This window comes from Lichenostomus cassidix, chromosome 5 (genome assembly GCF_008360975.1).
Source record: "Lichenostomus cassidix isolate B80296 chromosome 5, HeHo_3.0, whole genome shotgun sequence".
In the NCBI taxonomy this organism is placed as follows: domain Eukaryota; kingdom Metazoa; phylum Chordata; class Aves; order Passeriformes; family Meliphagidae; genus Lichenostomus; species Lichenostomus cassidix.
This window is the reverse complement of record NC_139486.1, coordinates 19,052,887-19,074,647: the sequence shown is the minus strand read 5'-3', so window position 1 is coordinate 19,074,647 and position 21,761 is coordinate 19,052,887. Positions and strand designations below refer to the sequence as shown.

The window sequence follows — 21,761 nt, the reverse complement described above, 5'->3', positions numbered from 1 at the left end:
AATACAGTAAAGAAAATTCAGGTTACATAAAAGAAAACCAGAATATTTCTTCCTCACAAGTGTGGCAGTACACTGGCACAGATTGCTCAGAGAGGTTGTGGAGTGCCCATGTTTGGAGACTTAACTTTACTGGAAAGACCCAGTGCAACCTGATCTGTTTTCATCTGTTTGACTTAGCAGATAGTCCTGCCCTGAACATTTGGTGCACTGGATAATTTCTAAAGGTCCAGTCTAAACTGGACCAGTACTCCATTATTTGAGGACTCCTTTCCATTCCCATTCTTACTGTAAAGTGATGTTTATAGCAGATACCCTTGTATCTCTGCAACTCAAGTGTAAGAGTTTTTTTTAATTTTTGGATGGTAATGGTAACTTTATTGAAACAATCATTTTAAGCTATCAGACTAATAGTAAGTAGACTGCACAATGTCAAAGACTTCCTGCAAATCTAAGGTAAAAGTAAATAAAATACAGAGAAAGAAACCAAAACAGAGGATGATTTTATCTTACAGTGCACTGAGAGGCAGCTAGTATTTTCAATACAAATTAAATCAAGAACCATTGTATTAAATATAAAGCTCTGAATGCCAAGACTGTTTCTGAATTTGGGACCCCTTCTGATTCACCTTCAAATGAAGATTTTGCTAAGGTGTCCATAAAAATAGTATCAAAATAAAAAGTTATGTCATGATTTTGAATTTCTACTGCATGTATGACTAAAAACAAGGTCCATCTACCTCTTATTGCTTTTCTGCATCTCAGTAATAATCCTTCTTAACAAAATTTGGTATCTTCACTCTGTAGCATTCATGATTTATCTAACCTAAGTTCAGACTATTTTCTCTGAGAGAGCACAATTTTCAGTTTTGTATTATGCAGTTACTGTAAACAGCCATAGGCTGTTTGAGAGGTAAGACATTCAGGATGATTTTGTATTTTAATATAACCGTTACAAATAGCTCAGTACTTTTTTCTCCTTTATTTTCTCTTTTGAACTTGGTAATATTTTGCCCATGTGCTAGAAAACAATGTTATTTATGTTCCCCAATATGAGGAAAACATGAGACTAGGTCTCATTTTCAGCACTGGCCTGGAACAGAATTTGAGTTACAGCAGTTCATAAATGACTTCATTTATATTTTATGCTGCTACACCAAATGGATCCAGCAACCTCTTTGGGGAAAGACTAGAAAATAGTCTCAAATGCATTACCTAGCTTATTATATTATGGGCTTTGTGGTTCAATGTCATAATAAGAAATTGAAAATACCCAACCAGAATGCTTTAATTTGCTTTAGTTTTGAAGAAATAATCTACATTGTATATTTGAAGAGTCAAATAATTATTTTTGAGCTAAGAATGCATAGAAAATGGTTCTCATAGAAACAGAAATTGGAAAATGAATTGATTGAAATGTAATTTGAGAAATTTACTAAATAGAACTGCTTGTTTCCATAATGTGTGGATTGAAAAGAAAATATTTCTTGGTGTTTTTAGTGTCAAGTCAATGCAGTTCTGACAGTGTTAGAAATTATAGATCTTCTTATCCTATTAATAGCAAATATCAGAAAACATATCTAAACAATTTTACATTTTTTTCCTTACCAAACATAATCAAATTTTATTTTAATGTAAGGATGAAAACCCTTAGAGAAATAAGAGTATTATTATTCAGATTTTGATATAAATGGAGAAAAAAGAAGAACTTTTACAGAAATCCTTCTTTGAAAGGAAAACAAAGCAATTACTGAGCCAAGTTTAAAGAGAGAAGGCAAATATACTTAATAGTGTATTCCAAATCAATTATTTATAAAGATAACTGAAGTACAGTTGGACATTGTAGCAGTGGATTCTCTTTAGGAACCATCTAAAAGTGGATTTATAAAGGAAATCTTCAAACGTATTTCTGTTCTAAACTAACCATATGAACTATCTTTCTAGAAAAGTGAAAGTGTTTCCAAGAGGCAATTACTCTGGTGTGTTGGGCATTAATTCAAGATAACTTAACCCATCCTTTAGGCTTGGATTAATTTCCCTTTCGAGATCCATTTCTGGTTTTCTCTCTATTGGCTATAAAAGCAGCCTGGGTGACTATCAGGCTAGACAGACTAAATTATGTGAATTGGGAACATATCTCAAGTGCTGTTTAATCTGATTTTCATTTACTTACATTTCTATTCAAAGTTCTCATGTGATCTAATCAGAAAATAATTTTGAGCTAGTACGGCCTTTTCCATGTGCTGGGAAAATGTGGATATTTAATGTGTATTAATGGTGCGATCAACAATTTTTGAATTGTTCTAAGCCATTAAGAGGAAATTCTTAAGTTGAAGGCACTGAATTCAAATTCAAACTCACTGTAAATTGTCACCTATGCAATATTTTGTTTACATTATCTTCAAAAATATGCTTTTGTTCAATTCAAGGATATAACCTTTGAGAGAGGCATATTAGCCATAAAATTTAGGCTCTGAGTGCAACAGTGTATAAAGCAAAGATTTTATGAGCATCCAGATCCTAGGAACCCAGTGTTCTTGACTCTGATTTTGGAGAAACTTCTTGTTCTTAATAGAATACAAATAATAAAATCATTATGAAATAAAATACAAAAATACTGCAAGTAATAAAATTTTTAATACAAAACTATGGTCTCTTAAAATGAACAGATAAGTGAATGTTATTGTTTAACAACTAATTTTGACTATAAAGAAGTTGTTGCACAGTTAACAATCATAACAATAGTTAAATGTAAGTTTCTCAGAGTCAGGGAGGTGTTCTAGATTTTTTTTCTTGCCAAAAGTATTTCTTTTTTTCTAAAATGTCACTTTGTGCTCATTGTCCTCAAACAAAGAAACATGGAATTGTAAGCTCCTGTCTCAAAAATTTGCCCTGCAAATGTCAACAATGTTTATCTGTAGAATGAAAAATGTATAATGTAATCATATTTTGTTTCATACCCCACACATGGGCCATTAATGTAGCCTTGTAGCTAAAGTTCAGATCAGTAAAATGCGTTCTTTAGGTAACCATATATTTTGTTATTTTTCAGTTAATTGGTCACCAATTCCCTCCATTTTTTTTTTGTTTGTTTGTTTTAAATCTCTTGGGATATTTTTGTCTGTTACTGCAAACTTCCACTTAATCTCTTTCTGCTATCAAGTCAAAGAGATTTTAGAAATATTTGTCTGCTGCCTGTCACAAATACTTTTCTCATGCATGCCATCAATCCTGTATAAACCAATCCCTAAGATTCCTCTGAGAAATTAAAAAGATAGAGGAAGCCTGGTCCTACAAAGACTTACTGTTCTTAAAGTAAGACCCATTGCCTCCATTCAATAGGAATATTGAGTTTTTGGTAATGGAACAGAACTTCAGCTTCTGGTCACTATGCAATCTCTAATTATAGTAATCAGAATTGCTATTTGCGATTTACAAGATTTGTGTTTGTTCCCATTTGAGCTGCAAAATATGCAATGGACACCTTAAGCACTCAGCTGTGTCTGAAACTCTTTCAAAGCATAATTTCTAATACTTGGGACACAAAATTCATAAGCTAAATAAGTTTGACTTAGAAATACAATATAAACTTCACAGATAAAATATTTCAAAGTTCAGCTGAATTAGTAAGTCCCATTTTCAGTAGTGAGAAACTGAATAAAGGTTGCCTTTCAGATTTTGAAACAATGTACAGTAATGTACACATAACACCTGGACTTAATTCACAAGTACTGGGATGCTGAGTGATGCTTCCTACATCTTTCAAGCTGTGGTCATACCACTCCCCATATCCCAACACCTTGTTACCACATTTCTCCTAACATAGAATTGATCAAGGTTTGAGATGTTAAACAGACATTGTTTTTGACCTCTGACCAGAAATACAAAACTACCTACAAGGAGTTAGAGCACTTCATTTCTCCACAGCATATTACCCAAGGTTTCCCAGGATTTAGATATTTGCAAGGCTTTTTAGCTATAAAACCACCCCCAGTGCTACATCTCATTTAATAAAAAATAATCTTTTCAAAATGTCTACAAGCTGAAGATCCAAATGCTCACTCATATGCATTAGGTGGGAAATTCTTTTAGTATATTTTATTGCTGTGGTCTTGAAAGTGCATTTTCCTGGTGGTAAAGAATGTAAACTTTTTGTTAAGCAACACAGGTGTTAACTGTGACCACGAATGTAAATGATACCAAGTACTACAGCTATTATTTCTTTCAATTAATTAAAATCTGCCAGTTTCTGTGAACTCACTCCATAATTTTCAAGCAGTCCAAGTAAAGGCAGATACTGAAGAAATACAGATATAAGGGCTATCTGCACCTTATTTTCTAACTGTTATTGTACCTCCTTCTTTAGGTTATGCCTTGCCATTAAAAGAAATGACTTGCTGGTCAAGCAGCTATGAGAATTTGGGTGTTCCATTCTCACTAGCCCTTGACCATTTGTACTTACACCTACGGTATATGAGATTGAAGTACATATAAAAACTACAGAATAGTTTTCTTCATGTACTTGTGACTTCATCTGGAAGAATTTCTTAGGTTTCCTGCTGTTCAAGTACCCTTTCTTCTCCATTTCTTCTCTAATTTTTTTCCCATTTAACTTTCCTACATGGGTAGGACTGTCTTGTCCCTATTTTAGACATGAAGCTGTCAGCAATGGACCCAAGCAAGGTGTTTTGGTTCCAGGAACAGGTAGTCAAGTGCTTCTTCCCACTGTGTAGGACATGTTGCTAGAAAGTGCAATCCAAACAGAGCACAGCTTTCTTGGAAGTGTGAGAGATCTAGTCGTTGGTTTGGTTTGAGGACATGGAAGCCTTATTTGGCATTTGTCTTTGTTTTCCTTTCTCAGTGCAGTTGAATGTGCAAGCATTAATTTGTGGTATACTAGGTATAAAATAGGGAATGGTATTTTCCTACCCTGTTCATGGCAAAACACATCTCTTTCGTATTTCTAAACCCAGTAGTTTAGGCTTCATAGCATTTCTATACAACTTGCCCTTGTCCTGACATAGTTTTTATACTCAAATTTTCTAAGTAATATATCATAAAATATCTTCAATTTCATGAAAAATAATATACGTTCATAGACACATACTAACGCATAGAGGATTCATTTTCTTGTTTCTTGTTTTATTGGATTTTTTTTCTTGGAATTAACTGATGCTTATTTTCTGGAGTGGCAAAATCCAGTCTACCACCATTTATTATTCATAAATATTTCTGATTGAACTTGTTTTAAGACAAAATTATTTTGTTCAAATAAAATCTGGGGAAAATCATGACTTCTGCTTTAAGTTTAGGCTTTTACCTTCCAGAGAAGACAGCAGCTAAATCACTGAAATACAAACACCTCTGTAACACTTTTCACAAGTGCTTTCCTCTCAAATGTGATGAGAGTATTTTCTTGCACTTGAAACAAATTATGGTAAAGTTTCCTAAAAATCTTGCATGAAGAATCACAGGATAAGACTCTTAATGGACAGAATGGAGGACAATAGCAAAAAGGACAAAAGGATTCAGTTAGGAGTTTTTTGTTTCAGTATCCCACATCAGGTAGGCAATCAATAATCTACAATAGCAGGGCAAGAAATTCCAACATGAAGTCTCAGTTTCAGCAGTCAGAGGCAGCTGAATAAAGCTACAAAATAAACTGCCTGTGAAACAGTAAAATTTTATGCAGCACGGACTTCTTAGAAAGGAAGATGCTTGTGAAAAGGAAAAGATATAACTTGAAGATTCTGTGTTTTGGCTTTGTTTCTTTTAGTTTGAGGACTGTTTCTAGGATGAAATTCAAAATAGAAATGTTTTTAAACCACCAAATCCGTTGCATTTTCGTATTTAGTTTTCCAAGCAAGCTCTGATTAGGTCATATTTCATCCGAGAACACTGTTTAAGACAGGAATACAGCAGCACTGAAAACAGCCAGAATATCTACCTCAGTAGTGAAATTCTTCCGAGCAACATCACTGTCGTTGCCTGCTTAAATAAAATGTTGCTAGCTGTTTCCTGTTATCTGTAAAAGCATTCTTGCTCATTCTGTCAATGTGCAAAACCTCTTGAAACACCTGCAAATACTACCATGTCTTTGCTCATATCTTACCATTCATCTTGCCCACAAAGGTGACATTGCAGCAAAATGGGCAAAGAGCGGAAAGCAAGAACTGCCCTCCCATCCCAGACCTCCTTCAAATTACATGGGACATCTCAGACTTTGGGAAATACGGATAAGGTATTCCTGTGCTCAATTAAACTCTCACAGGTTTTTCATCTACAAACAGTAACAAAATATTCCCATCTCGTGAGGGAAAGTTAGGCTGTCAGAACCAGTTGAACTGTGCTGGTCATTGTAAGAACATCAGAAAGGGGCTAATTGGTGCCTTTCTTATCAGTCTCACCAATGAAGTCAAGGGAAAGGAATTCACCAGTCTCATGCTGGAAGAAATCTAGGACTACACAAAAGGAAATACACCCAGAAATCCCTGGAATTGCACCTTAATAGGAATGCTGCTATTTTTTATTTTAGACTTTGTTTTACAATTTAAAACTTATGTGTTAGAGATAAGCCTTTATCTTTAAAGCTGCATAATGCACAATTGAAAAGCACTTTTTAAAAGTATGGTGGTAAAAAACCCCAAACCCCCTAAAAAGGTTTAAATTCCTAATATTACATGACTTTTTGTTAATACTTACTGCCATAAATGTATATATCTTCCTTTTAATCTGGTCAGCAAAAGAAATATATATATATATGAGATTTTTTACAATAATTTCCTGAAAGAAAAAGTAGGAATTACATTCTGAAGTCCACATTTCTATTATTTAGATGTCATCATCTTTATATGTGTTGAATATTCAAAATGTTTCATTGAAAGGAACTGTGACTTTCAAATCTAGTTATCAATTCAGCATTACCACTTACAATTTGGGACCCAATTATTTTCTTTCTGCTACCTCTAAGATCATATTGATAAGAGGCTAAACTAATGACAGCATAAATATTAAAAAGATTTGTTTTATACCATCACTATATTCATAAGCAACAGTAAAGTGTTCTATGTAAACATGTTCTGCGAGTCCCTCTAGGGAGCAGGAGGGAAGAGTGTGACAATACACAAAAATAAACACTTACAAGGTCTATCCTGGTTTAGAGTTGGAGATAGATATTTTAATACACTTTTCCCTTTTCAGTCAAATTACACAGAATTTTCATAATCTAACTGGTAGTTTTTAGTAGACTTATTTTGTATTAATTAGCTTCAGCAGTCTGACTGTGAAACAGTTTTTCTTTTTCTTCATCCAAGCGAAGTCAATAATAGTACATTTACATCTCTTTTCCCCTCATTTGTTTGCCTTGAAAATATAAATATTGACTCTCACTAGTATTTTTTCCTATTTTTCTTTATTTTAGGACAACCTTTCTTCTTTCCCATAGTGAGCATCTTATCTAAAAGGAATGTAAAATCCTCTTCTACTGCTCACAATTTAAACTGATTTTCTAGAGAATTTTATAACATGGATAAAGATTTCTGATGTGCTACAGTGTTCATAGCTAGCTTAAGTTTTGGTGTTTGGAAGCATCAGCTTTTGCTTGTAGAGTTACACAGTTAAAAATCTCCAGTTCACCTCAGATTAAGGGACTGTTTCTTTTTCTATTGAGATTTCATTATTAAAACCACTTTACATAACAGCCTAGCATGAGGTCCTAAAATGATTTTGTAAGCATCATATATACCTATTTAGACAGGAGCGTATTTATTTTCTTTGCTTAAATGGCTCAAACACTGTTTACTTGTGGTGTGTTTTTTTAAGGACAGTGGAAAAGCAGTTAAATGATATTAGTAAAGCATTCTGAAGTGCTACACGGTTACATATATGTTAAGTATTTTTGTACAGCATTCAAGTGCTAGACTAGCCATGAGTAGATCATTATGTAGGTTGCCCTGTTTTTTCCAGTCTGGTAAATTACAGAGGGAAAATAATGCCAGCCAAGTTTCTGGGGAAATATTACAGTGAACAGCGCGATAAGAATTGCAGTCAAACTTAGAGGTAGCAGTGCAGCCTGTTTGTCAGTACACTGCAACTAGAATATTTCACCTGAAAACTTGTTCAAGAAGGAAATGTTTTAAGCTACCCGATAAGGCATGAAGAAAAAAAGAATGTTTTCCTTTTGATTAAAATAAAACTCACAAATGCTAAAACCAATATTCTGTAATGTTAACACAGTCCTTCCATTTTCTATTCTAAGTCAACTTCAAGACACCAATAAATGGATAACTGTTGCATTAAGAAACTTTCTTGAACTGTTAAAGAGGGTAAACTTCCTGTGAATTTATAGCCACTGATGCACAGTTACCTCTTTTCATGCTAAAATCTAGCTGCAAAGATCTTATAAATAGCCACTGGCAAGTTTTCACCAATCCCTGACATCATCCATCTATCGTGTCAGTCTTGGATAGCTCGATTATTTGTTGTTTCATGCTAGGGAGCTGTTGAAGCAGCAACAGAACAAAGCTTTCATCCCAGCTGAATGTCTTGAGTCTTCAAAAGGGTCAGGGTAGGCTTCTTTTCAAGTAACAGCTTTTCTTGTTTCAGTTACTTATTGACAAAATAGTAGTTATACTGACCTTGCTATGTTCCTTATCTGGTCAAGGATCAATAAAGACCACATATCTTACAGGAAAGGATGATGAGCTTTCAAATAGAAAATTAATACAAGAAATTAAAAGTTTATTTTATTCTCAAAACTGAGTTTGAATTATATCTCATAGCAGTCTGGTATACACCACTGAGAATGAGCAAAGGATCCTTCTAATCATTGAGAAGAAGCTCAGCTTCAAAAATATTGGGCATAGAAACTGAGATGAATGTGGCCTGCCAGTTTTGATCTATTTTTCAGGCTCTGAGCAATTTAGCATGAGCATCTATGAAATGTTGTTCAGTCTTCTAATTGCTTTTTAAAAGATGACTGGAATAAGCTTAGCTTGCTATAGAAACTATGGCCAAAGGGAGAATTTTATTATTAGTAGTAGTATCAGACGTGAAACTAGTGGTCTACCACGACAATGCTTTGTACTTTCTGCTTTCTTGTTTGATTATTGTCACTTGATTCTTTCAGGAGCAGAATTATATTAACTATCAGATATAAAAATGTTTAATTGTGAAGTATAATTAATTTTCTGCTAACTTGAAGATTGACAGATGTATAACTTAGTTGCCTGTTATCACATACTTAGAAACAGAATGCCTTGCCCTTTCATCAGAAAACATGGCTATTACTTGACCATGGAAGCTTTCCACTGACACTATGAGGCCTGTGACAGTGTGTGCAATGCTTTATCTTGTACTAAAATCACATCAGATGAGGGAAAACTTACTGTCCAAAGGAGTTTTTGTTCAAGTTACAGTTGGATTTCATTGCTTTATAACCTTTAAGTAGGTTTTCTTCCAATTTGGTTTTCCTTCAATTAAGTATTACAGTGCAGTAAGGAATGCTACCAGATCAATATTCTGTTTCATGATAGAGCTTGTCTCGCATGGGTCCAAACTGAACAACATCTGTTTAGCTCCCTTAAATCACCTTTTCAGACTGAACCACTTGAATCTCACTAATCCCAGCTCAGCTATATCACTCCAAATAGTTCCCATTCAAATTGACAATCTTTCCAAGGAAAAAATATTGAAAATAACTGGCTTAGGAAGTGTACAAAGCATATGTTTATAGTATTCTTGCCCATTCACTCAAATCGAGGGAGCCAAATGGCACAGGAGGTTGAAATGGAACAAAAATTGTTTTAGCTGCAATGGTTAGCAGCCAGTTCATCAACTCACTGGAGCATGCAAAATTCATTTCAATTATACCTTTAATGCCAGGAGAAGTCTGTGTCACTTGTCTTTTACTTCATTTAATGCTACAATGATTTTGCTAATCGGTCCTATGTAAAGGAAGTTTATTGTAATAATTTGTGCAGGCTCCTGATTATGGATTTTATAGGTAAAGAAAATTTGGACTTGATGATGGAGATAACAATGACCTTTAAAATAAATATAAATATAAATTCTGTTAAAAGTTGCTAGATCTAGTGGACTTTGGGGCCCAAGAAATTTTCCTCCCCAGTCTGCTCTCACTGGCTTTGGTGTTCTCTTAGAGTCAGTGATGCTTCTTCAGTCTGACAGATGGGAAAATCCTCCAGTTCTGTGCCCTCAGGTCCACCCGGTAGCAACGTTGGGAAGTTGCTCTCCATACCTGCACAGTGACATTTATGCTGGTGCACATGCACACACAAAGTACTTCCAACAGCCACACAGATCCACCCAGATGGAGATCAATACCTGGTCCACATGAGCACAAACAGCACTGGCATAACCATGTACAATACATGTCCCAGTCTTGCTTTTCACCTCCTGCTGGTCAGAATCATGAATAAATGGAGTAAGTGGAATATGCACACATGAAGAACACCAGTGTCTTCTACAGCTAGATCCCTAGTCCTTGGTTTCCTCCAGTTGCTGCTCCACAGACCTTCATGCCCTTCATAATAATTGTCCCACCTGAACAGCTGGCATACAGACCACTTGTTGCACAAGGTATGTTGAGACAAATTCAACTCACAAAGATTTACTAGAAGGACCTGTATAGCTGCCGGCAATACGTCAACACTAGTCAAATTTATGGAAATAAAAACAAATTTATTTTTGTTTGTGGAAGAACAAAATAAAGATGATTATAACAGAGAGAGAGAGACAGAAGGGAAGAGAGAAAGAGAAAATTCTTCAAGTAGACAGACAGGAGTGCCAGATGTGACTTCCTCTGGGAGTGGTTATCTACAGCGTATCAGGTGGTTGTGGCAGTGAGGATGATGATCATCACTTTCCACGATTTTCCAATAGTACTATAAAGTTTTCTTTGGAACCTGAGAAAATTCCCTACTGGTTGATCCTGCTTCTGGCACTGGTTGGAACATGCTAATTGATGCTGCACATTGATTGGCAATTAAGAGTCTACTCATAGGTATTGCTCTATTCTATTTATCAACCATTTAAATTCCTACAATCTACTTTGTTGTGCATCAGGTCTAATTCTCTCCACAGTAAAGATAAATATACCAAGATAAGAAATAAAGAAAAGATGGAAAGAGATGGGATTCTGATGCCAGTGCTGTCATTAATCTGTTGAGAACCTACCATAGCCAGAGTCTCAGGGTTTTGAAGGTGCAAGACCCCGAACTAGCCTGAAATTCTGTAGCAGATCATTAAACACGTACTTATGTGGAGCAAAGAGAGCACTCATATGGAAAATCATCAGTAATGGACTTTAAGAAGAAAGAACAAATTGAGGTGATCAGGACCAGGGGTCAGTCAGACAAGCATACTGACCAGCAACCCACTAACACACTACTGGCCCTTTTTTACTGCCTTTTACATATTTTCCCTGGCATATGTTCCTCCCCTACCCAACTTGATCACCCCTCTCCCCCTCCACTCTGCCATTAGTCTTTCCCTAAACATGCTGTAAATTTTATACAATCCTAAAATTCTTTTCTTCCTGGATCTCATAATAAATCTCATTCACATTTAGGCAATAATTTCCCTTGTGTTTGTGTGGCCTTCTGACTCCAGTTTGTCCCATTGACGCATCTTGGATTTTATGTTAGGGACAATTGGTCTCCTTTGATACTCTTTGAGTAGCTGGCTTGGCTTGCTCGGTTTCAATGATTCCTGCACCAATCTTTTTTTTTTTTTTCCCCTGATGTTTGCCAGGCTCTGTGAGTTTAATGTTGTTACCTTTCAGTTAGATAACCTTTCAATGTCTAAGAAAGATTTGATGAAAAGTTAGTCACAGAAGTTCATACATGAGATTGTGTGGAAAGGCTGTAATCTGTGGAACAAAAAACCAACCCAAACCCAAAGCAACAACACCCCCCACAAAACAATACATAAAACCCCCAAAACAAATAACCAAAACCAAATGAAAAAAGAAAGTCATATTTGGGGAACACAGAGTGTATAGAAGTGCTAGTGCTTACATATTCTTTATATTCAGAAGCAGCCTTACTGTGAAAACTTGCTGACCACACAAATTAGTGATCTATCAGTTGTGTGACAGTCCAACTTGGTGAAACTATTGTTGGAAGCTTGAGAACTAAGGCAGAGTTTAAAGGGCCCTGGATATTTGTTTCCTAGATTGGATACTTCCTCATATGTCATCTGTTCACTCTTTCACATGTCATACATTCCATACTGGAAAGAAAACCCCACAGAATCCAACTTAAAAGTTCATCCTGTGCATCATTTCAGTGTCACTACCAGTGACAGCTTGTTTAATGCACTACTGCACTCCCATCACATTCCTATTTCGTTTTTCCAATAACACTGTACAAGTATCAACAGAATAGCACAAATGTCTTAGAAAATTGACAGGTATACATATGTGCAGAACTAAAATGCAGAAAAGCATGTGTGGGCTTCAGCAAACACTAAACTTGATAACTGTTATGGTAAATATAAATTTGAAGCATTAAAAGTGACAATATTATCTTAAAGTCCTAAGATTGTAAAGCAGAATTTGATTTTACTTTTCTTTCCCCATAAATTAAGAATAAAATGATCTGCTTTCTTCCCCCTGAAAAATTTTTCTTTGGACAATAAATGAATCAGGAGAAAAGGAAATATGAGCTTCTCACAACTGAGACCTCAGTTGCAGTGTTAGAACAGATATTATTGCATTTCCAATTGACTCATGCTGATTGGAAATGTAATGGAGAAAAAGCTTAATTTTTTAATGTCTTTCCTTTATCAAACTTGGTTTCATGGACACTATTGAAACAGGAAGGAAGCACACAAAGAACACAGATTTGGTATTTGTAAATTAGGTTTTCAGAAATCAACAGAGTGGGTCCACCTGATATTGAAAAAGTTGTAATTCTCATTTCAGTCTTACTCAATGAGCAGCTTATATGGTCATTATATTTTATCATTTGGTAGCCTGGGACTACTGATATTTAACACTTCAGTTTAAACACTTTCAAGTTTTTGTCAGGTTAGTCTTAAATTATGCCTTTTCCTGATCTGATACACTGATATTCATATATTTCAATACCAAAACCAAATGAACTTACAAATGTTCCTCATCTCCCAGGGGAGAAAAAAATAGGACTTCAAAGATTTGGAGTGGATTTGTACAAATCAGATATTGGCAAATGTTCATTCATTTAGAAGATTTATTTCCTCAGTTGTTCTGTTAGTTTGGATTCAGGTTTAACCTTCTTGGTGTCTTCCTTAAGGAAAGCTGGTTGGTGACATAAAGCATACAGACAGCAGTGACAACTCAGGCTGAAGGGAGCAGGGCTGCTCCCATGGGGCTTGACACTGAATTTGGCACAGAAACAATGGGAATTACAGAAGTCAGAGTACTTCAGTGCTTTTCTGCATGGTTAACTATACTTGCTCTGTGAATCTTTAGGGAAGTGCCTGATAGTCTTAAAGCACACATTAGTGGCTCTTAAATGTCCCAGAAAATGTTACCTTTTGAATCCCAGCAGACCATCTCTGCTGCTGAACTCTGTTGAGTCTCATTTTTCCAAGACTGTGCACACATGTTGTTCAAAACAGGAGAGGAGGGGTGAGGGAGGAGAGGTGTCAAATATCTTTGTGAATCTGTGAAGTACTAGCTCTGGGGATTTGTTTTGTTTTTCTGTTTCAGACACTCAGTTGTATGAAGCTTTGCTGCTTTGTTAAAACTGCCATACGATTGCATGAGATTTAACATTTGGTGGAACCCAAGGTGTTGTCTCAAGAGTGATATCCCACACAGAATAAAACTGAAAAACTTCTTTACATGACCCCCTATGTTTGGCAGTGCTGAGTCCACACCTCAGTACTGTGTCCAGGTCTAGGCTTTTCAATGCAAGAAATACATTGAGGTGCTGGAGTGTCCAGAGAAGGGCAATGAGGATTTGAGAAGTCTGGAGTACAAGTCCTATGAGGAGTGGCTGAGGGAGCAGGGTTCCTTAGCCTGGAGAAAAGGAGGCTCAGGAGGGGCCTTAACTCTCTACAATTACCTAAAAGGAGGCTGTAGCCATAAGAGGGTCAGTTTCTTCTCCCAGGAAACAGTGACAGGGCAAAAGGAAATGGCCTCAAGCTGCAGCAGGGGAGATTAAGGCTGGTCATCAGGATGAATTTCTTCACTGAACAGGAGGCTAAATATTGTAATAGGCTGTCCAGGAAAGTGTTTAAGTCATCATCCCTGGAAGTGTTCAAGAAATTACTGGATGTGGCATTTAGTGTTCAGTCAAAGGTCTGGTTCAGTCAAAGGTTGGACTCAATGATCTTGGAGATCTTTTCCAACCTTAATGATTCTATGACTCCATACTTGTGAAAGTGGCACTGTAAAAAAACTATAGAACTGATTACTGTCAAGATAAGTGCAGATAATTACGGAAACTATGCTTTAAAGGATCATATTTCTGTTTTGATATGAAGTGTTTAGTGGCATCATATTTGTATTTTTCACTTGTACCTTTTAGTGTTGAGTTTACCAGATGTTTCAGACTAAACCAAGTTTCAGATTTTATTGCAGAGCAAATAATACTGATGATGCTGGCAGTGACAGCAGTGACCGAAATCTAGAACTTCAATTTCTAGCCTGTACCAAATCTTCTAGTTCAAAATTCCTTTCATAAAAAGTGAGCGAAAAAATATTAGAATTTTAGGTCTGACAGTAAATTTTTGAGTTTCAAAATGTTTTGAAAAAACACCATGGTCAAGATAAAAATGAATTTAAAATATAAGAGCAGAAACCACAACACTAGGAAACCTTTCTACCAAAAACTGTTTTGGCAATCCACACATTTCCATTAAATATTTCAGATTTCTTAGGGTGACATTTTTAGGAATAATAGTTTTATCATAGTTTTACCACTCTTGTTTTTTTATTCCAACTTCCATCTTAGCTTGTCTTCAGGACAAATCCTTTTCAAGGTTTCCATGCCACTCTACTAATTTATGCTTTGAAAACCTTGGATAAGGTGTGTTATTAAGTAATGTGATTTTTAACATTAGTAGTGCATAAAATGTCAATGCATACAGAGCCCCTGCTGGGGTGTCTCTTTATGTAAGAAAGCTCAAACATGATTTAGTGAGTAAAGAAGTGATGTTTCATTATATTCAACAGGCATTCACCATGTTATACTTTCTACCAGAGGCAGAGTACATAAAAATAAAGACAACACATTAACTCATAATTGCAATGGGACTGGCAGGCCTTGAATACACACTTGAGTGCACTTACTTTTATATCTGTCTTAGCTTTCTGTACATTGTAATTTGAAACCTCTTATAAATCTGCACAAATTAGAATTGTTTTGAGTTCACTACAGATTTTTGCATGGGGAAAGTTTCATTTTTTGCAGTTTTATAGAGTTGCTCTCTAAACATTGGTAGCTCTCATGACCTAAAAACACTGAGACTGTAAGTATACCATATTTGCACTTGGAAGGAAGATGTGGAATCTATGTAATAGGATTCCTTTATACAGAATATGTGGGAACATAATCAACCCACAAGTGCAAATAAATCCTACTTTGACTGGTCTTCAAAGTATACGTTTTGTTGCAGACCATTGTACTGATTAATAAACTCTCTAGGAACTATTCAACAATTACTACGAATAAGAGTTTGACAAGACAGACCATGTGGAGTCATTTTGGAAATTGTCTTAAATGAGTGGATCTGATGAACATACTAAGAAATGATTTTTAAAAATTGTTGAAAATTAAAATGCACTTGAAATTCTCACAGCACTGTGAGATTTGCATGTTTTGGTGCTTCCTATTCATGATGAAAAATATTTTTATTCCAGGTTTTCTGTTCTTCACAAAATTACATAAAACTTATATCAAGTACAGTTACTTTGAAATTCAGAGATCTTTGGATCTGGCCTGCTTGTTTTAGGAGGGCTTTTACTGAAATTTTCCTTTTTTTTTTTTTTTTTTAAATATAAATCTGTGAGGGTCATGGTTTTGTTCTGATTCTCTTGATTTTCTACCAAAAATGTACTAAGTACTTCAGGCTCTGTGATGACTCTCCAACAACAGATTGAGAGAAAAAAAATTGTGGTACAGTATTTTCTGTTTTATTCATCTGGTTGTTGAACATTAATTTAGTGTCCAGATGTATCCAGTAAAGAAATGGTATTAAAAAGGGAAAATATATGGCGCCTACATTTTTAAAGAGCGTGAAATTACTTTAAAAAATGTAGTATTAATAAACTGCCATATACACAAATTGGTACAGTCCACAGAAGTAGAGAACAACATTGCACACATCTGTGGTGATTTTTGTACTGACATTCACCATCTGTGGAATGGTCCTTCACATTTAAAATCTCTTTTTTACGGCAATACAAATAAAATTTAGTTTTAAGTTTGTATTCTTATGATGGACTGACAAATATTGTGTTACTTCTTTTTGTATTTAATGGGGGGAAAAAAAGAATACAGTATGAAAAGGTGAATTCTGAAGTCTTTTTTATTGGAGGTCTAGTAATGGAGAAAACAGTAAGACAATAGTCAGATGTTGAAAAGCACAAGAATAAATGAGAGGCAGGAGTGAACTAACTATATTATATATTGTGGCATAAAAGGAAGAACTATTGTACTCAAAATAAGTGCTGAAGGGACAGACATACTTGCACAAGAAGAAATAGGTATATCTGTACAGTCTTCTGAAAAATTCATCAGATCCAAATATATTACTTTTTGGCTATCTTAAATTCGTGTTAAGATTTTTGCATATGCAATATACTTTGTGAAATGTTAGCAAAATATAAGTAGTAGTCTCTTTTCTTCAGCTGTGACCATTTTTAAAACAGCTTCTGATCCCGATGCCTAATTGTGAGATGAAGTCTTCTGAAATTAACAGGTATTTGAAAAACAGGCTCCAAAGGCAAATTTAATATGTAATCACTTAAATAAGCTGTTTTAAATTAGTGTGATTTGTCAATTCCACAGCTAATATTTTAGCTCTTGTGGCAGCTGTGTAAGCTGTACATGTTTCAATGTTCAAAAACCTCCACCAGTGTCAATGGGTAAGTTAAAGCAATGCCAGCACAGATACAGCATTTCTATTGCACAAAAAGATATTGAAACAAAAAAAAATTTTAGGAAGCTTTTATTCAAATGATTCACTGCATTCAATGCAAGTTGCTTTATGTTGATACATGATGACAACTTGAGCTTTTGAAAGAAAACTCTTTTTTGCCTTACAGTTGACTTGACACAACTGGAAGCTTAAGTATCTCAGTGTTTACAAGAAATTATTTCCTTTGTCTCGGCTTCCCCATTGAACCATTTTCCTTTAGGAGAAGATACTACTTTTGAAGCACTTACCACATCTTTGCATTTGAATGAACAGCTGTCAGGGGAATAGCTGTAACCAGTTGTAATGGAATGAAGCACACTGCTAAACCTTATGACTTCTAGATTATATACCTAATTCTATGACATTAACTTTGTTTACTATGTTAACCCAACCTCTAGTCTGAGTCTAGAAGTTTCAGTCTTGAAATTTTAATGTATCTGAACCAAACTATTCAGTATATATATATGTAAAAAAATTCTAACAGCTGCAAAGATGTAATCTGTGTCAGACAAGACGTCCAGGAACAAAATGCTATCTAATTATGAATTTACAAGGATGCTTTCAGAAAATCTGGCCTATGTGTTGTCACTATATTATTATTATGTCCCATATTATTTCAGTTCAAGTGCTGTCTTAAAAGAAAGAGCTTTTCAGCATTCTTAATACATTTTCTTCTAAGGTCTTAAATTCAAAGGTGATGGGTTTTAGACTTCTACGCAGTTTGTCAATACCCATCTTTCCCAACACAAAAAAGCTGCTGACCTGATGAAATGACTCCAGAGGAGAACCACTAGGTTGATCACAGGGCTTCTTTGAGGACATGTGGAGAGAGTTGGGACTGTTCAGCCTAGAGAAGAGGCAGCTCTGGGAAACCTTATAGCAACTTCAAGGACGTAAAGGAGGTCTACAAGAAAGATGGAAGGGGAGCTGGTCACAAGGGAATGTAGTGCTGGGCAAGAGGGAGCGACCTTAAGATGAAGGTTTGGATTAGATATTAGGAATAAATGCTTTACTCTAAGGGTGATGAGGCACTGGAAGAGGTTGTTCAGAGAGATTGTGGACTCCCCAGGCTTGGAGGTGTTCAAGGCCAGGCTGGAAGGGGCTCTGCACAACCAGATCCAGTGAAAGGTGTTCCTGCTCTCACCAAGAGGTTGAAACTAGGTAACTTTTAAGGTCTTTTTTATAAACCAAACCATTTTATGATTCCCATCCAGAATTTTGCTTGATAAAGAATTTCCTTAAACCCCATAGTAAACCCCATTACTTGTAGTGGGTTGGGTGACATCAGACTGATGATCAGTCACTTTTTTATTTTTTAAGAGACCAGTTTCTGACAAGAGGGTTTGGGGTTACTTCTTGTTTTATTACTATTTTTCTTTTTTTAGACAGATGTCCTGCATTTTGGAAAAAAAGGCACTCAAATTTACTTGGGGTAAATTTCCAGTAAACTAATTCCTTTGCTATACTGATTCAATAATACATCTTTGTATTCAATAAGACATCTTTGTGAATTATCTTCTAGTGATAATAGTGATAAGAGAGAAGTTAGCATAGAGGGAATTGACTGATTAAATGAATATTAATTTTAATCTAGACAACCGGATGATTAAAACGATCTGAGTATACATAATCTCCCTAGGTTATACCACTGAATCTATGTGAAAAATGAAGTCCTAGTGGAATATTGAACAATATAGACCCGGAGCATAGGTCTAATTCTTGAAATTTAAGTCTATTCTTGTAATACCTTACTCCTGGTAAACTAAAGAAAAATGGGACCAGGTTGCCATTTATTTGTTGTTGTAGTTTTTGTGGGGCTTTTTTTTGTTTGTTTGTTTGGTTGGGTTTTTTTTTAAATTTTTTATTTTGCTATACCTGAATATCTCTAGAAAAATTTTGGTCATTTAGAGGAATTATTAAGAGAGGCATCATCTGAATATTGTCTGTTAATAGTATGCAGGAGGCAGCTAGAGATGCTGTTCTCCATTTAACAGCATCTTGCATACAGCTGTGAATAATTGTACCCATGCCAAACAGGCTGTGGATTTCCATTAGATGAGGAAAATATTAGCCAGCTTATATTTAGTATCATAAATCTTGAAAATAGCAACAGCAACAATGCAAAAGGCTTTTACAGGACAGACTTGATCTTTCTGTTTTACGCATCATGGTCCTAGAAACTGGAAAATAAAATCATAAAAGCAATGATGCATTTTCTCAAAAAAACCAGAAAAAAAAATTAAAAAAAAACCAAAAAAAGTGCCTTCCCTAATACATTAACATCCTTCCATCCTTACACCATCTGTTTCAATTGACACAATGCAGTCAGTGAGCATTTGCAGGAGACTGGATCTGTCCCCTGTTGCTGAGGGTGGAACACCTATTACTCATGCTGAATGTAAATTTGTCATCAACTGTAAATTGAATGCCTTCAATTCACACAGAAAATCTAACCATTTCCACTTTAGGTGTTCTGTCTGCCATTCATACATGTATCCATATACTGGTGATGTACAAAACTTGTATAAATTTTCTTTTTGCAGAAAAATATTGTCTATTCATGCAGAACCAGTCACTCACTCACCTGTCATGAAGGATCCCTCATATACTACTCCTACTATTACAAAATCTTCCCACTCACTTTTTCTGACAGACATGACCATGTTCTTGTAGACCAGTATGAATACATGAAGCAGCTACTTTTTCCAGAAGTGGCTGGTTTGGGAAAACAACCAAACCCTCCTGGAGGAATTATTGCAACATGCTGTTTAATGGCCCCCATTCCATTCAGTCATAAACATTTTATTTATCTTATGTGGCCATTTTGCAGCAATACAAAACTACCAGTAATCATAGAAAAACATAGAAGTAACTTCAAGAAATAGAAACACTTCAGAAGCTTGAAAAGACTTAAAGCTCAAGTTCTTGCTGCTGTAAACAGATTATTGCTGATAAATATACTTATTACATAAACTAAAATACCTTAGCATAAAAAAACCCATTTTTATTGATGCAAGAGGAATTTGTCCTTAAGTCAGTTCAGCTTCATGGATCCTGACAAAAATAATAAAAATTTCCTCCAAGTGCCCTTGTAAACTGTGTTACTGAATAGCAGCTTTTGTTTTTACTTAGGATTCCCCGACACAAGTGCATCCATTGTTAAGATACACATCATGCTGATGGCTCTTGCTAGAGAATCTCAGCAAAGGTCAAGGCAGATTTGAAAAACAAAAAATTACAAACAAAACCAAAATTACAAAAATTACGCTCTGATTAGAGAAGAGTGAGTTGCTTCTGACTTCACAGAAGTCTCTGCTTAAGTCTTTGGCATCTTCTTCCTTTGTTAAAAAGGAGAAAGAATCATAATCCTACCTGAAGTTCAAAACTAACTTTCAGAATTCGGCTTTGGACAACAACTGAGATATCTTATTTTCTAGGGGTAGATAGTACCTTTTATTAAATAGATTAAGAAAGAAAAATTATTTAATTTAGTTTTAATGTGTTTTTCTAACTGTTCTAACTCTCATTATGTTGGATGACTGATGATTTCATCATATATTGTGGGTTTTTTCCTAAGGCAAGCAGTTATTTTCAACTGTAAGACTTGTCATTATTGCTTATGTATACAGAAGGTTTAGTTACTAGGTTATTATTTGTTTGCCATAGAAAATTTTGAGGATTTTGCAGGGTTTCTTACACTGTTCTCATTGAACCCATGCATTTAATTCCAAAGCTTTGATTCCAGAAAAGTATTAACACATTCTTGTAACTATATATTTGCTAATTCTTGCATTAATTTATGTGCATGTAGTGTTGTATCAAAAATGTTAACTCTGTGATGTATTTCACCTATTATGAAATTCATCCTAAGTGTCTACAGTATTGTAGGATTATAGAAGCATAGAATGGGTTGAGTTGGAAGACACTTTAAAGAGCATCTGCTTTCAACCCCCCTGCTCTAGGGCACAGACATCTTCCACAGGGCCAGGTTGCTCAAAACCCCATCCAACCTGGCTTGGAACACTGCCAGGGGTGGAACATACACAGTTTCTCAGGGCAGCCTGTTCCAGTGCCTCACCACCCTCAAAGCAAAGAATTTCCTCCATATATCTATTCTAAACCTACTTGCCTTCAGTTTAAAGCCATTCCCTCTTGTCCTGTCACTACATGCTCTTGTAAAAAGTTTCTCTCCATCTTTCTTGTAGGGTCCTTTCAGGTACTGGAAAGTCACAATTAGGTGAACCCAAAGCTTTCTCTTTTCCAATTCTCTTAGTCTTTCCTCACAGGGGAGATGTTCCAACCTTCTGATCAACTTGATGGCCCTCCTCTGGGTTTGCTCCAACAAATGCTCATCCTTCCTCTGCTGGGAACCCTAGAGCTGGATGCAGCACTGCAGGTGGGTTCTCACCAGAAGGGAGAGAGGAAGAATCACTGCCTGCTGGTCAGGCTACTTTTGATGCAGCATAGGTTTAGCTTTGATGCTGAACTTTGTCTTTCTGGGCTGTGAGTGCACATTGCTGGGCCATGTCCAGCCTCTCATCCACCAGCACCCCCAAGTCCCCCCAAAACCCTCAGAAGAGCTGCTCTCAATCTGTTCATCCCCAGCCTGTTTTGAT

At 35.7% G+C, this 21,761-nt stretch overlaps 1 long non-coding RNA gene across 5 annotated transcripts in view; it reads left to right on the top strand.

The window, feature by feature from the left end:
• Positions 1 to 8,539: 8,539 nt before the first annotated feature.
• The window catches only part of LOC146436078 (uncharacterized), a 113,065-nt gene continuing 99,843 nt past the window's right edge, over positions 8,540 to 21,761 (top strand). For all 5 annotated transcript variants that reach the window (XR_014852506.1, XR_014852503.1, XR_014852505.1 and 2 more), the window contains exon 1: positions 8,540 to 8,563. This is a non-coding gene — a long non-coding RNA (uncharacterized LOC146436078). The remainder of the gene's footprint in view (positions 8,564 to 21,761) is intronic.